Genomic DNA, 21,141 nt, shown 5'->3' with positions numbered 1-21,141 from the left:
GTGTCCATAAAAGACGTATTTTCAAAAACGCCCATGTTGTTAAATTGAGTTTCCATTCTGTAGATCTGGAATGAACCTCATGAAAATTTTCCTTCACGATTCATCCCACCCCTCTTTCGCACCGCACACTTCGACCGACTCTCCTCTTGTAAGAGAGCACGCGCTCTCTCTCCCGTTCCTCGCATGACCGTGAAAACGTGACTCAGGTAAAAACGTCGTCGTCGTCCTCGCTCTCTCTCGGTGCAACAAACTTCCGAGGGAGGAACACTACACACACACACACACACACACACACACCGACCGACTGCGCTTATTTTTTATGCTCTCTCCCCCATCCATGCTGCCGGAGTGTGCCAATGATGTAAATTACTTATGTTTTTCCAGCCGCGCGCGACCAACATTGTTGCACTTTCCGCGCGATTCTCTCTCCTTCTGTGAGAGCGAGCGCGCTCGGTTTGTTTGGAAACCGAAAATTTCGCACGGCATGCTGCGTGCGGTGCAGTGCGGTGTAAGAGAGAAAGTTGTGGAAAATGAGAGAGGGAGAGAGCGGTGCAATGTGTGCGCGCGTGCTCTGTTTACGCCTGGAGTCGGCGAGCCGAGCTCGCGTGCCCGAAGTTCCCGACGGTCCCTTTCGGAAGAACCGCGGGTCGCGCAGTAACTTGCGTTAGTCAATCTTGGACGTTCGGTTCGGCAGGTTCTCGCAGGGAACGCGCACAGTTTCGAGCTTGGATTTTCGCGACGACGACGAGGAGGAGGACGATTCGCGCGCGCGGCAGGTCCTCACCTGGACATTTTGGTTCTTGGCGCTCCTTGCTGTAATTTATTGCGAATTTCGGGGAGTGTGTGCGGGGAATTTCGGACGGGAACGGAGTAGGACGGACACGAGACCGAGGATGGTTGTGGGAATGTGTTTGTAAATCATGGTGCACGGCTGAGGAGCCTTTTCAGCAACAGGAGAAAGTTGGAGTCCGGAACATCCGGACGAGCCCGAGAGGTGGGGGAGGGGTTGCTGGTGCCTCAGTGAATGATAGTCCGGGCAAGGCCGGGTCGATACTCTAGAGAACCACGGAGTGCGGAGTGTATCGTCGTTGGTTGTTATTATTTTTTAATTTGCATAAATTAAAAGAACCGAGAAAATGATAAAAGTGTAACGGTTTATGGCCACTGCTCACGCCAGTCAGGACGACCGCCAAAACGGAGGGTACTCCCGGAAGACGACGACGAGGTGAACGCAGATTTTTGGTGTGAGTGTGTGTCCTTGCGTTGTAATCGATACTGGGGGCTCAACCATCTGGTGGTGAAGTTTGTGGAATAAATTTTGAGTGACACGACAATCGCGGATTATTCCGGAACCAGTGGGGGATCCCCGGAGGAACCCATCATTGCCAGACTGCGAGTCGCGTCGACGTTCTCGAGAGGGTCTCTAATTTATGTCAATATACATTACAACCACAGACGGCCAGCTACCGTACTAAATCCGGCGTCTGCGGACTCGAGAGGGCCACCCACTTGACTCCCGATGTCCGACCGGAACCTCAAGTGTGTGTATTAATGCGCTGTTGACCCCCCCTCGCAGTGTCCAACTCCCCGAGTGCGGGCTAGTGTGTGGCTTCTCGTGTAATATCAATTATAGTGTCATCGTATTAATTATATCGGCGGTGACCGCAGAGTGCTCCCGACCGCTACTTAAGCCGCTCCAAAGTGTTCGTGTGTGTGTGTACGTGTGTGCCACTGTATGTGTACCATGGCAGATTTGGCACATGAATAAATCATACTACATTAGTACCGTGGAGAGAGAACCAGAAATTTATGAGTGCTTTGGCCAAAACCCTTTGCGTCCGATAATCAGATCAGCGCTCCTGGATTCTGTGTGTGTGTGTCCGTGACGCCTAATCACAATTAGATTACGAAGCTCTGCGGCTAACCGCACAAAATCAGTGACCACAAAACGCGATTAGAAGAGCGGCCCTGCTGAAGTGGCCGGAACGGAATTGTCGGAAGGTTGCAAAATTGCGGACGGCGGGATTCAAGGCGGGATTTTTAACCCCTCTCAAGGTGAAGGCGGGAATCAATCAGCGAGGATTGCGGAAAAATTGCTCGATGAGTCGTGAAGGAATGCTCCAGTGATAAGATTATCTACTTATGATCCGTAGATGTGGGTGTGTTGTTTTTCTTTTTCTGTGTGATGTTTTCTCTGCCTGAGTGAGGCAGAGTGAGGTGAAATTGGAAAAGGTGTTCAAGTGATTGAGTACCTTTGGCTGTGCGGTAGCAGAATCGGTAGTGTTGTGAAGATTGAAGATTCGAGATTGTGTCATCCGGACGGTCGTGAAGACGGTCGCTCCCGGTTGATGGCCGGTTGTCGATTGATAAGCAAGGCAGAAGGCTGATGTGGTATTGATTTGTAATTTTTTTTTCTTGTCGATTGTTACCGGAGCAGCAGCAAACCCACCGATAGAGCACGATCGAGCAATAGAAGGTGAGTTGAGAGTGTGTTGGAAAGTGGGTAGTGAAAGAATGGAGTGTAATATTGGGAATTCATGGTGCAGTTTAAAAAAAACAGTAGAGTTTTTAAAATCCAAAAATGAAAAGAAATTTTTGCAATAGTGTTGCAAACTGAGATCGAAAATCTTTACTATATTTTCCATTTTTTAATGATGGATAGCACTTGTTGGGTTTGATATTTACATAAAAAGGGTTTATTTACAAAAACCTCAAATGCCTGACAGTATTCCAGATTTTAACCTATTTTTCCAGAATTTTAGTTTTCAGCCAATTTTAAATGAATTTAAGTTGACGAGTCCCATATTATTTCCAAACAGAATCAGCACCTTCCACCCCTTCTCTATCCGTCATTGGTGCATACTTGCTTGTGTTTTTTTCCAAATTTTGAATTGAATTTTTGCCACATTTTTAAATGGCAAGTCTGCTGCACAAAATTATTTTTTGTAAAAAAAAATTAAATTAGGTTAGGTGTCTTTTTTGTGACTCTATTGACTTGAAGTTGAATTTTGAAGCACAAATTTTAAACATTCAATACATAGTAAACTGTTAATTCCAGAACATTGTTTAATGTGAGTGTAGCATTAGTCCTCTAAAAACCAACTCGATCTTGAGATATGGTCCAGTTTTACCATTCCAGCCCTTTTTTCTTATATTCATTTTCCTACGGTCTTAAATTATAAATATATGCTTAAAGCCTGGAAAGCAATTGAGCAAAAGAACCAAGTTTTGACAACCCATCTCCGACTTAAGACGAAGTACAATGAAAAAAATCGCCAAATAATATTTCAACTATTTTTATGTCCATTCCAAGTTTATATCCCTCGACTGCGAAAAAATAAAAATAAAATACAGGTCATGGTGTCAACATTTGTTGATTTTTCAAATTAAACACGATTTTATTTCTGCCGAAAAAAACTGTAGTACTGTACATTAAAATTATCACACGCAAGAAAATGCATTGCAAATCGTTTTCAGTTGATTCGACTGTTAATTTTGTTTAAATTTTAAAGTTTTTGGAAATTTTTTGTCGTTGTTCCCTGATTTTGAACGCCAATTTTAAAGTTATTGTAAAAATTTAAATGGTCATTGAGAAACTGATGAATTATCAAAAATACATTGTCTTTAGTCTATTTTTTTTTAATGTTTATCAAATAAAACACTTTAGGCTTTTTTTTTTAATTTTGAACATAAAAATAACAGATCGTCAATATATTTTTTTTATTTTGTTTGTTTCAAAAGTAAATTTATGTAAAATGTTTATCCAACAGCATCGGCCAAGGTCGGTGGCGAAATGTGTGGTTCTAAAATTCAGAAATAAAAAAATCTGGCCTAAAAATAAAAAAAAAGTATGAAAAATTTACGAGCGTAACTGAAAATTAAGCCCGCAAATTAATTTTTTGCCCTCCTCTTGGCTTTGCATAGCCAACGGATAACAACTAAAGACTAGCGTAATACTAACAGAAAAAGAGAAAATGGATAAAAGAAAAAATATAAAACAACAGAATAAAAATTGTTTAAAAGAACGAAAGTTGCTCAACAAAAACTTCCTAGGCACGGGAAAAATAAAAAAAATCGATGGATTTTGAAAATCGTGCCTGAATTAAATTAATTAATATTGCTTTGAGAAATCACATAAACTTTATTTGATTTGATTATGTTATAAACTATATAACTAGGGTTAGTGAGTGTTCACGATTTCGCGGACAGCGTGAAATTCGTGAAATTTGAAGATTTTTGTGAAATCCCGTGAAAATTATCAATTTTCTTAAATCGATTCTTTAAATTAACAACATTTTATATATTTCAATCACAATGACTTTTAAGTAAATTTTATTAGATTTCAATTGAAAAGCTTCATATGAACTATTGGAAGAATTGGTATCAAAACATACATTGACTTAAAATTACTTAAAATACTTAAATAATGTTAACAAAAAGCAATCAAAGAAAAAAATTCTCGGAATTTATTGTTTTTTATAAATTTTGTCTTTTTCAATCAAAACTTCAGATTGACTGAAGAAATATATTGTGATATTTTTTCAATTATTGCACAGTTTTTTTCAATTGTATTGATTTATTTTTTGAAATCTTTCCTTTTTCCTCTGGCAATTAAAAAAAAATGCGAGCATGTTCAAATAATTATTCCTGATGTCGGAGAAGTGATAAAAAAGCAAAATTTTAATCCATAATATTTCTACAAATTGATTTTTTTCATTCCAACTGGGAACCCCTAGGTCTATCCACGACCGTTTCCAATGACCGTGAGAAGATGCCAGAAAATCCAGCTACGAGCTAAATCCACAATAACCGGAGGAGCAAAAAACAAAACAAAAAAAAGATTGAAAAATTGAATTCCATCAGAGTAAAGATTTTTTCGAGAAAATAGATAGCTATTTCCTTGATACTCTAAATAATAGTTTATCAACTTTTCTTACGAAGGAACTAGCAATATTTTCTTTAGCCGAAACAACAATTTAACTAACATTTAATTTGAAATTTGATATATATAATTTCAAAAGAAATTAGAAGATTCAAGAAATTGGTTTATTCATGATTAAATAGTAAGTTTTTAATCTTTAAGGTCACATATCAGTTTTATTTCTGAATCTTGTTTAATTTTCACGATATTTGATTATTTAGGTGGAAGTAAATTTTTTTTTCAATTCCGTCGTGAAACTACTTACTTTTCCTGTCACACTTGAACGCCATAAAAGCCTACTTGTAAGTTTAACATGAGATTTCCGTGAAATTTGGTCCCCGTGAAATTTGCAATTCTTGAGCGTGAAAAATCACTGAGCCTATATATAACTTATAGTACACACAAGAAAATATTTCCGAATGTTACATATTTTATGATGTAACACTTTTACACGTCATTAAACATTTAAATTTAAATGCAATGTGATGTAAATTTGCAATAAATTATACGAAAAACGTGATTTTACGTGTGATTCAACCGTTTCATCGAATCTCAAGTTTACATCAACTGAGTTTACATGTGATTCATCTTTTCCGTGTCGAGTAAATTCACCCTTTTTTTCTGTGTAGGACAATTTCTAGGATTTGAGTCAATGATTCGAATAAATAATTTGTACATTTCATATTCTCACAGGATACAAGTTCTTTTTTTCTACAATTATAACGATAGAATCATCGAAAAAGCAATAAGAAGTTTTCAAAAGATAGACGATGTAATTATAGATGAAATGACCTTCAGAGCTATTTTTAACTCTTGATTTTTGATTTGAGGAGCTTAATCGATAAACCATTTTGATTATTTTACTATTTCGATGCCTCTGTGCTCTCTAATGCTAACTGGATAGGAATCCATGATTTTAATAGTCAATATCTACCAAAATTACAACATTCACTGTTTCCAAATCCAGTTATCCAGTTAGGGATTCCTAACCAGTTAGCAGTAAGAGCACACAGGCATCGATTTGGAAACAGTGAATGTTGTTATTTTGGTAGATATTGACTATTAAAATCATTTTCTTGTACATCATTGGATTGTATTTGATATTATATTAGCTGTAGTTTGTGCAAATATGGGTATCCGGCGCCGTCGCAACGTGCCGTACTCAAACACTTAGGAGCCCAGGGCGGCGAAGTCCTTGTAGATAAAAAGGAGGACACTAGTGGTTGGTACTAGCAATAGTGGCCGACAGCTATAAAGTCAACTTTGTTAGTTTGGGCAGGAAAAAAAAATTCCAATGTATGTCAATGATTTCTTTTTTATTACAAACATGAAAATAGTTCGCGAAAACGTGAACAATGTTACTTGCATTGGGAACATTGAAAAATCTGTTGAACTTTTTTGATGCACAATTTAAACATGAACAATCAAAGTTGAACAGTTTCTTCCCAGATCCTGATTAATTGAGTTTTGTTCACTTTTACGCGAGAGTACAATTGAAAACCAACAGGTTATTCCTGGAAGTTCGTGGTTCCATTTCCGATAATTAGCATCGCCAACCACGGAACAGGGGCCAACCTTACGGGTGACCACAGACTCGTTACCTTGAGTTTGTTGATTGTTTACCAAACATTGCCCAGCAGTAGCGGTTCGCCTCAAGGGTGCACAAAGACGTTGCTTATACCTTTATACACAGCCGATATCATCATCACCTACAACATCCCTCGGCGTGTGTGATGTGGTTGTTCTCGAAATGACCAGTCAATGGTAGGGAAAAGAAACCCAAACCGAACCATTAGGAAGCAAACGATATCCGCAAATATTGACGAACGATTACGTCGTCGAGCGCGCTGAATATTGAATGATCTTCGCTCTGGCCGCTCGACGGGATTCGAACTCAAGATGTTTGATTTTTCCGGCTCCGCGCGCTCACTCTCCTGTGTTTATTTGCGGATGATTTCATTCACGATTCCACGCACGACTCGCCGGGTTTCCACAACTGTGAGGAGCAGTTTGTTGAACTGAAGTTCACGGCGATAAAATATAGCAAAATTACAAATATTAGTTATTGAAGGCAACATTTTGTAATATTTTTACCTGAGAAAAATAAAGTATTGCCTGAAATTAAAATGAATATTTTCAATTTTTTTTAACTGTGTGGCCACCATGTTTACAAAACTCTTCCACACCATGATGTCACGCGGTTTGTTCGCGTTTGGCTAGGTTTGGGTTGGATTTGCTGGCCTGCTCTAGGAGGGAGGTTCCGGGCCAGTCACCGGGATCGTAAATGTTGACCGATAAGGGTCGCCACCCGGCTATCAGTCATTTATGGGTTGGATGTGGTTTGATTTAATTGCGTTTGATTGAGTATCGTAGATAGCACAAATCTATGAATACGCTGGAAGTGAACGGTTTTTCAATTTAGTCACATTGTCACACACACTCGATGGTATCAGGCTGTTTGAACGGGCTAAGTGGTGCAGGCTTATCTCCACTTGAGCTTCGAAGTGTTGACACACATTGATTCACTTTGTTGGTTTATCTATGGAAATACCGGATTTTTGATGGGCATTTAGCACTCATGGTATTAACTTCGTGATTACATTGGGAATTTAAATGAAACTTGAAAAAAGCAAGTTTACTAAAATTACATGACAATTTAAAAATTAAGGATAGTTCATGCATTAGATGTTGATTAGATGTTTCTTTGCTTAAGTGTTTGAAAAACAAACTGAAATACCTATTTTGTTTTTAAATCATACTCACATAATTATAAGATAAACAAACAAGCAAATTACATCTAAAAGATAACATCTATTTTTAAATTCAGTTTTGATCTTCAAATCGACGTCGTCGTACTATCTTGTCGCACCCGCCATTTTGACGTTCCGAGAAAAACGCGTTTTAATGTTTGACCTTGAATAAACAAAAACGAAAGCACACAATGTAAACAATAACAAACACGTTTTGTTTGGCTGACCATTCTGTGCATTGTCCCGAAGTTTTGTTGAAGTTGGTTGCTGGAGTCCCGAGTTATAATTAAAAATGTTTACGGTAGTCTAACTTGTACGTGCGTCAAACGCATCCTGACCTAAAATCCCTTTGCCCTTTGTCGCACTTACATCAATTTTCAGGGAGTGACAAGATAGCACGACAGGATTGAAACTTCTTTTATAAGTAGAGTGACAAAAATTTTCGGAGCTTTTTTGGTTATCATTGAATATCTCAGGATTGAAATCGAATTTTGGGGATCTGTGAAGGTCAAAAGATTAGGCATTGTGAGCTGCACAAATGGCGTTCTTAACTCAATTTGGCCCAAAATGCACGTACGACAAGTTAGCACGATGGCGACGAAATAACATTGAAAAGAACTTTTCAAATTTAGCAAACAATGAATCGGAAGTTTAACTTGTTTTATGAGACTTGTAATGATTAAAATGAAAACGGTATTATTCTTTAGTAAAAAATGAAGAACAAGTGAAACGATAGTTTTATGAAAATGCAAACGATAGTACTACCAAAATGCTGGTGGTATGCGTACCAAGACGAAGCAGTTTTTCTTCGCCCTGGCCAGCAGCGACTACGACGTCATTGCGCTGTCGGAAACATGGTTGCAGGATGACATCGTGGATGCGGAGTTGTCGTCAAACTACAACTTGTTTCGCCAGGACCGGAACGAATTGACGAGCGATCGCAGTAGGGGAGGCGGCGTGCTCATTGCAGTAAAGAAGGCGCATGATTTTACGTGCACACGTGTTCTTTCTGCGGGATACGAGCATCTCGAGCAGGTTGCGGTTCGGATTAAAGCCCGGAATCATACCGTCTACGTGTGCTGTATTTATATACGCCCAAACAGCCCTCCAGACGTCTACATCTCACATGGGACCGCCGTTCAGGAGCTTGTTGATCTGTCATCTAATGATGACTCAATTATTGTAACCGGCGATTACAACTTACCGCATCTTGCATGGACCTTTGACGTGGACGTAAACGGTTTCATTCCGTTGAACGCATCTACGGAACAAGAGCTGGCGCTGACCGAAAATGTTGTTGCAACGGGACTCCTCCAAATCTGCTCGCTGGCTAATGTCAACGGAAGAATCCTCGACCTTGCGTTTGTCAACGATACGCTCTCAGTCGAACTGATCGAGCCGCCCAAACCGATCCTCAGAACGGATCGTCATCACAAGCCGTTCATTCTTCGGGTGGACTACCCCGATATCCCAGGCGTGGCAACGAGAATCGAGGATGCTGAGCCGGATTTCAGTCGCTGCGACTTTGACCGTGTCACCGAATCCCTCAGCAGCATTGACTGGGATGACATTCTGCAAGATCAGGACGCCAATACTTCGACTACGATCTTCTACGACGTCCTTTACGAAATCGTGCGACAGTTCGTTCCCTCAAAGCGTGTCTCACGCAACCGGACTGAGAAGCTTCCATGGTGGAATGCTGATCTGCGAAATCGTCGGAACATTCTGAGGAAAGCACGTAAAAGATTGTTCAAAGCCGGCACACCAGAAAATCAAACCGCTGTCGACCGTCTGGAAATCGAGTACGAATTGCTGCAAGACTCACTCTTTCGCGATTACTTGAATCGGGTGCAAGTGGACCTGAAAGACAACCCATCGTCATTCTGGAAATACGTGAGGAGCAGGAAACGTACCAGTGTCCTTCCAACAAGGATTTCGCTCAACGGTTCCACCGCTGAGAATCCGGAGGACGCTGCAAACGTCTTTGCCGACTTCTTCAGTAGCGTGTACGAGGCGGATGCACCTTCTGCTTCGAACGATTATTTGAACGACCTTCCAACATATGATGTCGATTTTCCTCAACCAGAATTCTCACAAGCAGAAGTAAAATCCGCCCTGGACGCTGTCGATCCATCGAAAGGTGCCGGTCCTGATCGGCTCCCACCTTCCTTCATCAAACGGCTTTCTGAGCATTTAGCTAAACCAGTCAGCGTAATTTTCAACCGCTCTCTGTCTGAAGGAACTTTTCCCGACGAATGGAAACTTGCAGCGATCACACCCATTCACAAAACCGGTAGTACTACGGCTGCTGAAAACTACAGGCCAATCTCCATCCTGTCCTGCCTGCCCAAAGTTTTCGAGGTGCTTATCCACGAGGGAATGTACTCTTCCGCCCAGGTAGTAATTTCCGAGTTCCAGCACGGTTTTGTCAAAAAACGGTCCACGGTATCCAACCTGATGGCGTACGTCAGCGCACTGAATGAAAACCTTGAAAAGTTCAAGCAAACTGACGCGATCTACTTCGACTTCGCCAAAGCGTTCGACAAGGTACCCCACACGCTTATTATCGCTAAGTTAGACCGGCTGGGGTTCCCAAGGTGGCTGACAGCATGGATCCGTTCGTACCTTTCGGGGCGGTTTGGCTACGTCCGTCTCGGTGGCGTCCAATCGAGGAATTTCCCGATTCCATCCGGAGTCCCCCAAGGAAGCCATCTGGGACCGCTGATCTTCATTCTCTTCATCAACGAAATCTGCCAAAGGTTGCAGTCTCAAAAACTGCTGTATGCTGATGACTTGAAGATCTTCCGTACCGTGGCGTCCACCATTGATTGCGTCGCTCTTCAACAGGACATCGACGCGATTCAGGAGTGGTGTAATCTCAACGGAATGAAGGTGAACCCCAGCAAATGTAAAAGCATCAGCTTCACCAGATCACCCGCTCCAATTCGGTACGATTACACCTTCGACCGCCACGAAATGGACCGCGTCTGCTCAATCAGGGATCTCGGTCTGCTGATCGACCGCAAGCTGAGCTTCTCGGAGCATGTCTCTTCCACAACAGCTAAGGCGTTCGCGTTGCTTGGATTTCTGCGTCGCAACACTGCTGAGTTCGAGAACATCAATGCCCTTAAAACGCTCTACATCACCATGATTCGAAGCATCTTGGAGTACGCTGTGCAGGTGTGGGCGCCGCACCACGCTAATCAACGTGATCGCTTGGAGAAAGTTCAGCGCCGTTTCACTCTTTATGCCCTTCGCCGTCTGCCTTGGAGGAACGGCGTTTGGCGGTCGAGCTACAGCGACAGATGCACCTTGCTGGAAATGGTGTCACTAGAAAAGCGGCGAACCTTTCTTCAACGGATGTTCGTCTTCGATGTTCTGACCGGTCGCATCGACTGCCCGCAACTCCGAGAAGAAATCACGGTGCATAGACCAACGCGGACGCTGAGGAACCAGCCCCTTCTGAGGATTCCCTTCCATCGTACTCTATATGGATACAACCGACCAATTGACCGCTGCTGCCGAATTTTCAACTCCGTATCTGACGAGTACGAGCCTAGCATGACCAGAGAACGTTTCAAACGAAAAATTCTAGCTCTTTGATGCGATGTGATTTTTTTATGTTATTTGACTGTTTAATTTTATGTTAGTTTTTAAGATATTCAGTCTGTGCGACTCTGGTCGAAGACGGTGAACAATAAACAAATAAACATTTAATAATGCCTGTGGAATCTAAATTTCCCTTAAAAAAATAAAACAAATTGTCCAAATTTTCTATACAAACCGTATGTTTTCACCTCCAATTGCACCACATATAATTTAATGACTCTTGAAAAGTGTGAACGAGATGCCCTTCAGCATGCAGTTTCTTTCACTGAACAAGTGCTGTCCTTAACCTCACTCTTGAGAGTCATTATTTTCATTCGCTATCACCTCGCAAATGAGGCATTCAACGGTGTGAAACATACCTCTCAGAACTACCCAGACTAATGAGATGCAACATGAATCATTCTTAGCCGCGGAAACGAGCCCCGATGCATCGTAATTTTTCCCAGTGACATTTTCGCCAATTGAATCCGTGTGTGTGTAATGATCGGAAAATAACTCGTTCCCACGACCAAAAGCGCAAATTTGCAAAAGTCGACCATAAACAGTAAAAATTGCATCCCATAAAATCCCGAAATCTATTGACAAAGCCCCCTCTTCCCGAGCAAATCCCGTAACACATCGTTCGCCATAAATTGTGCACCATTTTCCGCACGATTGCGCGTACTCGCCAAAGTTGTTGGAACTGGCAAACGATTGTACGAACAACATCATCATCGGCGACGACCAGCACAAAAATTTCCCAACTTTGCCGTACCGAAAAATTTACACAATGATATGTTTACGACTCTGGAAGTGGAAAGTCGTAAAAAAGTTACATTCAAATATGGCCAAATTTATGACGCACCCTTAACAGCCTGAGAGACTCCAACGAAAATATCAGCTGAAGAAACTCTTCCTCCTTCCTTGGTTTCGAAAAGCCATTCCAAACCACGAAGACACGAGCAAGATGAAGACACCTCGAATGATGATAAAATAATGGTGTTTAAAAAGATGTTTAAACACAAAATACCGGCAGGTCCGACCGAAGACATCAAACGAACGTGAGCGGACGGGGACAAATACGAGAAACGTTTCGTCATAATGAAATTATTCAATTAATTTACGATTGGCTGCGGGGAGCAGCTTCTCATTGCTTGTTGGCTTCCTGGAAAGAGGAATGAGAAAAAAAACGTGGCACTGTGAATAAACAATAAGAGTAACATCGAATTATGAGTTTCTCAATCGCGATCGTAGTAGGCCGATAAGCGATGTTTCAAATTTGAGCTCTCTCTTCCTCTCACTACCATTCTTTCTAGTCTCTCTCCTCTCTCCCTCTCTTAAGAACTGAATTGGTGAGTGAGCGATCATCTTCACTCAGAATCGCTTCATGCGATTTGATCACTCACTCGGTAACGATCATGAGAAGGAAAGGTGTTTGAAAGGTGTTAGCAATTCTTTGAGAATTCGGTGAGCAGTGAGCAACCAATCGCTGGCTGGTTTCGACTCGTTTGCGCTCATGACTGAGTGATTGGAACTCATTTATCTCGTTCAAAGAGTAGAACGTGAGTAACAGTCAGATTCGTCTGTGATTTTCTTTTGTGACATTCTATGTCTCAAATTATTTTTCTCACTGTGTCTTCCAACCACAACGACACAACACACAATATCGTCGATGATTTCAAACAAACATACTCCTCCAGCAGCGGTGCCGAATCTCGTTCGTCTCGTTTTTTCTTCACTCTCCCGCGCGAGTTCCGTTCTACGATTCGTTTCGTTTCCTGTGTCGCGACGACCACTCGAGGTTCTCAAACGAAACGGAAATTTTTAACATTGATTTCCCACTTAACACGTGCCACGTGCTGCTTCCGTTTCCAGATGATTAAACCACAGAGTGAGAGACAATGCGCTGAGGAAGAGTCGTCTGCTGCTCCGGGAACTGAACATCATCGAGAAGCGATGGGGAGAATTTTAATTGATGGCTCAAGACATTGACGGGATTTAATTGGAATTTAATTACTGTATTAGTGCCACTCTTCGGGTGAGCATGTGCCGAGTGGCAGTTAAGAATGGATCATTAAACAAATCAATTGTTGCCTGAAATCGATTCAATTTATTAAAGAAGAGAGAGAGGAGTACAAATTGAAGCAACCTTTGACCACTCGAACGACGAGTGCAGGTTGGAAAGAGTCCAAGAATCGCTGCACATCAAAGTAACGCACCTAACCTCAAACCAGGCCTACTTTGATGCGATGCCAGGCTCTGCACATCAAACAAAGAAATTCATTGGTTGGAAATCAAAGCATGCTTGATGACTGGTGCACGTTTTCGAAATTCCAGCAAAACCAACAACAACACTGAAAACGCAGATAATGGCGCAATGATCTGATAAAGTGCCCAGAATAAAACGGCAAGCAAATTGAATAACAAACCCCCTGGAACGAGACCGCACCGATGACAGAGGAGCCGTCAATTCCGAGGAAACAAGAGAAAGAAGAAACGATTGAAGAATTGAGATATCCTGCCCCCAAACGACGACGACGTGTCTCTCGGACTGATCGACGAGGAGGCAAAACAAAAAAAAAATGAATAAATTCCTCCTCCCGCAATCATATTGTTTATTCGTGCTGCTCAATTATGCTCTTTCTTTCTCTTTCTTTTCTTTTGACTGACTCTCCCCGCTCGCCTACTTTACATATTTGTGGTGAGCGGCCTACTACTAGCTGCTGACGCGAGCACAATACTCGTCGATGATAATGATAATAAAAAAAAATAAAAATAATATCCACGAGCACGATTCGTTCCGCGAGCTGTCGATTGTCACCGCGGTCGTTGTCGTCGAGACGGAGAGGAAATCTTTATCAATCAAAATACGTGAAGCGAAGAGGGATGAGAGAGGGAAGGAGAGACAGAAAAAAACTTTGCTTTATGATGACAATTGTTTGATCATCTGGGGGCACCAGCTGAGAGTGTTTTGATGTATTGGAGTGAAAATCTTTTAGGATCTCATTTGAGTTTGAATTATTGTGTTCAAACGCCTTAATATTGCTGAAAAAACATGTCGGAAATGATTGAACAATTACCACTGCACAGGTTTTATTGCTTTTTGAACTGAGAGAAAAGAGCTCTCAATCTGGCAGTAAAATGATACAGTGAACGGACTGAGAGAAAAATTCCCTAGATGGTTTAGGACATTTTACTCTCAGTTTGTTATACGAAAGATTAGCAGTTCAACAAGTGTTTTAAAGGTGAATCGATGCAACAAACGTTAACATGACAAGTGACTTTTGTGGTTGATGTGCTCTTAGTACTTTTACTATAAATATTTTTAAACTCAGACTGAGGGATTTTTCCTCTTAATGGTGATATGTATTTGAGGAAAGGTTTTAGTTTGTATGTTAAATTTTTAAATCAAGTTTCAAATCAATAGAAATTTCACGATTCCAGAACCATACGACTAACAACACTACCAAAAATTCACCTGGAATCACGTATCAAACCGGCAGGATCCAAATGCCGGGTGCCAAATGATATTTATCGCCCATGAAAAGACGAAACTTGTCCGTTCCCAAATCCGTATCGCACACGTGTACTACCTACCTGGCCACCGTTCCAGCGTGGTCCCGGTCGTAGTCGCATTAGATCATCATAAATCTTAATTACGAACGTCAATCTTGATCAACATTACCTTAAGCGACACACAACATAGCTGCTCTGGATTTGTTGTATTTCCCAGTGAGAAAACGTGAAACAGCATCCCTTTTCCTTCCCTCTACCGCTACTGCTGCCATAGCTACTCAACGATGTAAGTCACGTGCCCGTCGTGGTCCTAAGAAAACCACTTCGCTTTCCGTTCCGCATTCAATCTGAATCATTTATGAAATTTTCCGTTTTCGGTCCGGGAGTATGAGCAGCGGGAGCGAACATGTTGCCTTTTTCCATTAGCGACAAGTGGCGCCTCGTGTGGGCCAACTCTTGAACCGAACCAAAACAGAGACAGAGAGAAAGAGACCGCAACGATCCATTCATCACCCTCTGGGATTTCTTCAGGGGTGGGTAGAGCAGTCCAGAAAGCAAATCCCGCAAAACTATTTAACCGTGACCAGTCGGAAGTCCCCTGGACAACCCCGCAAAGAAGAAACACCAAAAATCGACGACCCCCGAAAAAAGGTTAAGAGGGTGAAGTGACAATGAACGAACCTTCCGAAAATGTGAACCAGATGTTCAATGTAGTGAATCATTATGAATAATGAATGAGAGGAACAAGGACTATCGTTGTCGGGCTCCACCACCACCAGCACCAGCACCGGTGTGTGGGAAGAATCTCCGGAAGGACGACACTCTCGTGCCGGAAAGTTTATGGAGCAAACGCAGAACTGTGTGCCGCCTGCCTGCTCCGGATGTCAAGTGGTGGTGGTCCGATGTACCCGCCGCGTTTGCCGGAATGAATATAGAACGAGAGCAGCGGAAAAGCTCGTCCTTGCACACAACTCTATCGTGAAGGTTGGCAATAGGTAAAACTATGCATTTTGAATAGTTTTTCTGGCTGAAACGCCAAAATTGGAAAACCACTAACTTCGGTTGAAAAAACCCTCATACTGAGCACAGTGAACGAATTAAGAGAATTTTACTCTCAAGTTAGATCTCAAAATACAAAAAGGGTCAACAAATTTTATCTCTGATCAATTCAATGCTAAGGGTCATCTGTAGTGCATACATTGAATATAGGGCAGATTACTCACAAAAAATATTTCCGAATGTGACATCATATATGATATAACACTTTTGCACGTCATTAAACATTTAAATTTACATGCAATTTGATGTAAATTTGCAACAAATTATACGTAAAAACATGATTTTACGTGTAATTCAACCGTTTACGTCGAATCTCAAGTTTACATCAACTGAGTTTACATGTGATTAATTTTTTCCGTGTCGAGTAAATTCACATATTTTTTCTGTGTAGACTATCCGATATTTCGATTATCCAAAGATTCGATTATCCGAAGTTTGGTTATCCGAAAGACTTCATAGGAACTTCGGATATTCGAATCATTTGGAAAAAAATCGTTTATTTATTTATTTATCGTTCGATAAACATAAAATTTAAATTAAGTGAAACGTGTGTAATTGATTGCCTGTTAAGTTACCAAATAACTATTTTGAATATTCAAATGCCGCCATATTGGTCGCTAGTTTAGAACCATCATATTTGAGGTCAAGATCCTAAAATAAGACAACGCAGCAATATAATTTTCGCTATTCGATTCCTTTATTTGAATATTCGGCTATCCGAAGCGATATTTTTATGATCGAGTCAGAACTGTATTTATGGATCATTTCTACAGTAATAAAAGTATTTTTTTTTGCTTTCATGATTTTTTCAATGTTTCATACAAAATATGATGGTTTGAAACAATAGTTTAAAAAATATCGTCCTCGCAAAAGTTCCACTTCTGATGTTTGAATCACGTAAAGATATGTATTTGTTTTCGATATTTTTTGGATTCTAAAGTTAACTAAAGGCACGATGATTTGTTGCATAATCTTGCCTAGAATCGCGATAAAAGCGATTTTAATTGAGAAATTCAAATTTATTTTTTTCTGATCTAGCTAAACGAAATTTTGTGTTTTATGTATGGTTTTAAAAGTAGTACGGTTATAGATTTTTTTACTAAAAAAGTGATTTTTTACTAAAACAGTAATTTTTTAGGTTCGTCAACAAACAATCTCATTTTGGTAAACAAATGACGCCATAATGCCAATGTTGTTCGGTAGCTCATAATATCAAGTCATCACCGGGGCCCTTGTCAAAGATACTGATGCAACAAAAATATGTTTCAACTTAAAAATATTTTCGATAAAAAAAATTAAATCAAAGTCATTAGGCTGGTACAAATATTTTTAAAAGTTTTTGTCACCCCCCCCTTCAAAAATGGCCCGAAAATTCAGGGGGCAAAAAAAATATTTTTATAATAAATTTCAAAATTTCATTGAAAATGCAAGCGCAACCAGCTGAAATCAAATTAAAATACATTCTTCTGCGTTTAAAATCATTTTTAGCATGTTTGGGTTTATTAAAAAATATTAAGATTTTTTGAAAACTTTCGATGCAAAATCTTTTTTTTCGATATAATTTTTGTTTTTGTCAGATCTTAGATTTTTTGAAAACTAATGATTGCAAAATAACTGAACTAGTGTAAAATGCATTTTAAAACACTTTTTTCATTTAAATGTGAAGACTATGGCTTGTTATTTAAATTTTTATATTTTTTTATATTTTTTTACTTTTTTAAATATTTGCATCGGCCTTATTCATTATTCAATAAATTGGTTTTTTGTCGTAAGCAGCTATAAAAACTAAGTTTGTAGCTTTTTTTGTTCACTTCAAATTTTGACTGAATTTTCGTTGTTTTCCTGGAGAATCTTCAAACTTGATTATGCGGAATGCTTTCAACCTTTTATTAAATTTTTTTTTAAGTATCATTTTTCAAAAAAACAATTTTAATTTACATCCAACTATAAATTGGAATTTACCATAAATTCTGAAATTTCGATTTACTGCACCAGTTTAAAATTATATCATGTTTTAAGGTAAAATTATCATTTTTTTAATTCAAAAAATAGGATCCATCCCTGACAAAAAAATCTTAAGATAAAAAAAAATCGCTGCATTATTTTTTTACGTTGCCTTTCAAAGCTCTCAATGTTAAATGGACAATATCTTGGAAGCTTCGATTTCTAATGTAAAAGAATCAATTTAAAACTTTCTTTTTCTACGAAAACAATTCTTGCAGGATTTCAAAATCAAGATTGATTTTTCAAAAAGATGAAATACAGCCGACCTTCTGGCTGTCGATCTTCTCGATATCAATAATTCTCCATCTATCGATGAATTCTTCAGTCCCTTCAATCTGCATACTTCAATTATCTTCATTCCTCGATATTTTTCCTTGCTTGAAGGATCTCTTCCTCGACGGTCCCTTGGATTCTGTTTGCTTTAAAAATCTTTTCCGGTTGTCAATAATTTCACTTTCTCATGGCTTGCATAGACATTTTTCTTGGCGAAACGAAGCTTTGAAGGGTGTTTGACATTAGGTTGTTTTTGTTTGATGGACGTTGCCATGATTCTCTCCCATAGCTGGGTATCAAGAAAAAAATATTTTCAATCGAGTCTTCATTTTGCATCGTTCTGTAAACTGATGATTCTCTTCTTCGACGGTCCCTTGGATATTGACAACCAGAGAGTCGACTGTAATAAAGTTTTAGTCATTATGAAATAATATCATAATTTTAAATTTCAAAGTTAAAAAAATCATTGAGAATTGCTTAAAAAACGATCAATACGATCACTTAGAAATAACTTTTTTTTTAATTTTCATTCTATAAAATTTCATAACTCAACCTTTGTTATTGGATCAAAATTTTAAAAACAATATTAAATTTCTAACGCGATTATTCGAAAGCCTTGAAAAAAAATCGAATCACAAAATTAACACATTTTTTTGTTTGTTGAGTATGACCTTAAACTATGCTAAACCGATATAGATTTTTTTTTAGTCAAAGATGGTGGCCAAAATGGCGATGATAAAATATTGAAAAATGTATTTTGTATATTAAAATGCAATCAATCATTCAAGTTAGACTAAAATTGGGTGGCAGAACTCAAATTTTATGTTAAAAGGAATAAACCAAAAAATATGATTTTGTTGTCTTGATTCAATTACCCGAAGTCTCTCTTTTTCTGATAATTGTAACTTAGGATAATCGAAGCTTCGAGTAATTGAATCTGGCCTTTATAGAGATTTTGTAAAAGCATCAAAAAACGAAAAAAATACCTAAAAATGGTTATAAGTTGAAAACCGTGCAATAAATCAAAATTCCTCAAAAGTATTTTTCGATTATAAAATCATATATTTTTTTCGAAACTTTTCAAAAATTAATATTTTTTTCAAAAATCTTAACTTGGTCAAAATCATCCGCTTTGCATTAATGCTTTTTGGTCCACAATACCAAATGGCTGTCAAAATCAAATGTTTGTATTTAGTGAAAAAAAAAATTAAATAAATAAATTAGAAAATAAATGTTTTTTCATGTTATATTTGTTGGCCATAACCTACAGCTTTGACGAAGATGACAAATCAATCAGAAAATCCCTTCTCAAGATAAGGGTTTATAACCTTTTCATAGCATTTTTGTATGGACAGCTCCCAAGTTTGTATAGAAACATGTATTGAAAAACTAATGATGCCGAATTGGCACATAAGAAATCGATGGACAAAGTCTAATCTAAATCAATGCATTGAATTCTTAAGGGCCAATTTGCAAAACCGTAGAGCATTGCTCAGCTATCTTCAATTTCAAAACTGGCATTTCGGTCATTTTTCCATAACCAAAAAGCTTAAAGCCAAAGTTGAGCTAGCAGCAGATAAAAAATAACGCCAAAACGTGAGCACATAAAAAACACTTAAACTCGCCCCGACGACCGAAAAATGCATTTTCTGGTTCGCTCTAGTCCGGGGTCCTCGTCGGATGATCCTCGTGTGCAGTGTGCACTCTCTCTCTCTCTAGGGCCGTGTCCCGGGGGCCTTGGCAATTCATCCGGAACGCGCTCTTCTTCTCCTGTTGTGGTAGCGCATTCGCGTGGCGGTGGTGGTGCTGATTCGATGGCGAAAAAGGAACCAACATTTTATGGGGGTGTATGTGTGAAATGTGTGTGTGTGCCCACATGGAACGGTGAATGCAATTTTGGAAATTGAAAAAAAAGAACACCAAAAACCGCTCCAAGAGCGAAAGCGAAATCCAAAAACCATAAATTATGGGTTTTTACAAGTGTTCTATACAAGCGTTTTATTTTATTGCACTTTTAAATCGTTTTGTTCTTTGTTGAACATCTTTCTGTGTTTGCACAACACAACCGACGTGACTGGGTCGTGGGAGGGGCGGGGGGAAAAAGGACAAATTTCGCGCTCCAAATTCGGGGACAGCAGCGCACACGGGGGTCACATAGTCGGACCGTGTAAGCTGTCACGTGGACACAATAAATACACTTTGGGTCCTGGCGGAGGAGTTTGATGGTATCGTTGCAAATGGCACGCACTTTCACCCGTGATTTTTTTTTTGCGTGGAAAGTTGGCAGTGTAGGCTTTGACATTTTATTTTATAGATTGAAAAATGTTTAAATAAAAGTTCGTTTTCCAGTGTACATCCAGAGAGAATTACATTTTAGCACTACTTTGCCGAAGAGTGCGAAGAGATTCGTCTATGCTGAAAAGTTTTGTTGAGTTATTCGTCGACCTGTTTTCTTTTTCTAACTTTTCCATTTAAAATACAAGATTTACACTCTAATCAAACAAAGACATTCCAAGACAACTTTTCACCCCTCATCCTCTCGGAACAAACCTCCCTTCTTCAAATATTAGCAGTCAACAGCTTCGCAACGCCTCCGGTTTGGCTAATCTAATCTGGCAAGACCCTCGAGTCCCTTGGACATGACAAAGTTGTCCCTGTAGCAGCACCTGCCCCTGCCCGGGTGTGAAAGTAAAACACGACCGTCTGTGATTTCCCAGTAGGGAAATTTTCCTGAAACACCTTCATTGTGCCCCCTTGAACACAGCGACAATGCAACCTACTGTCACTGTCGATCCAAGGAGGCCACTTACAGCAGCAGTAGCCTGATGTGACGATCGTAAACAGTCAGTGCACAGTGGTCCAGATCGCAAAATTAAGTGGAAAATGGATTTTCCGAAAAATGGTGACGTTTTGGAGCTTTGGTGTCTTCAGAAGAGTTGTTGCAACTGGAAAGGGGCAACTTTTGGTTTGGTTTAAAATTAGGGTGGTTCACGATTAGGGTGATTTTGAAAATCTAACTTTTCAGGGATA

General features: G+C 39.7%; 1 protein-coding gene across 2 annotated transcripts in view; it reads left to right on the top strand.

The window, feature by feature from the left end:
- Window positions 1-657: 657 nt before the first annotated feature.
- LOC120421982 (discoidin domain-containing receptor tyrosine kinase B) overlaps window positions 658-21,141 on the top strand; it is a 527,019-nt gene continuing 506,535 nt past the window's right edge. For both annotated transcript variants that reach the window (XM_039585292.2, XM_039585291.2), the window contains exon 1: window positions 658-2,476. The gene's annotated coding sequence lies outside the window, so the exon portion shown is untranslated. The remainder of the gene's footprint in view (window positions 2,477-21,141) is intronic.

The sequence above is a fragment of the Culex pipiens genome, chromosome 2 (assembly GCF_016801865.2).
Source record: "Culex pipiens pallens isolate TS chromosome 2, TS_CPP_V2, whole genome shotgun sequence".
Lineage (NCBI taxonomy): Eukaryota > Metazoa > Arthropoda > Insecta > Diptera > Culicidae > Culex > Culex pipiens.
Note: the sequence above shows the minus strand (reverse complement) of the source record. Positions and strands in the feature narration are given on the sequence as shown.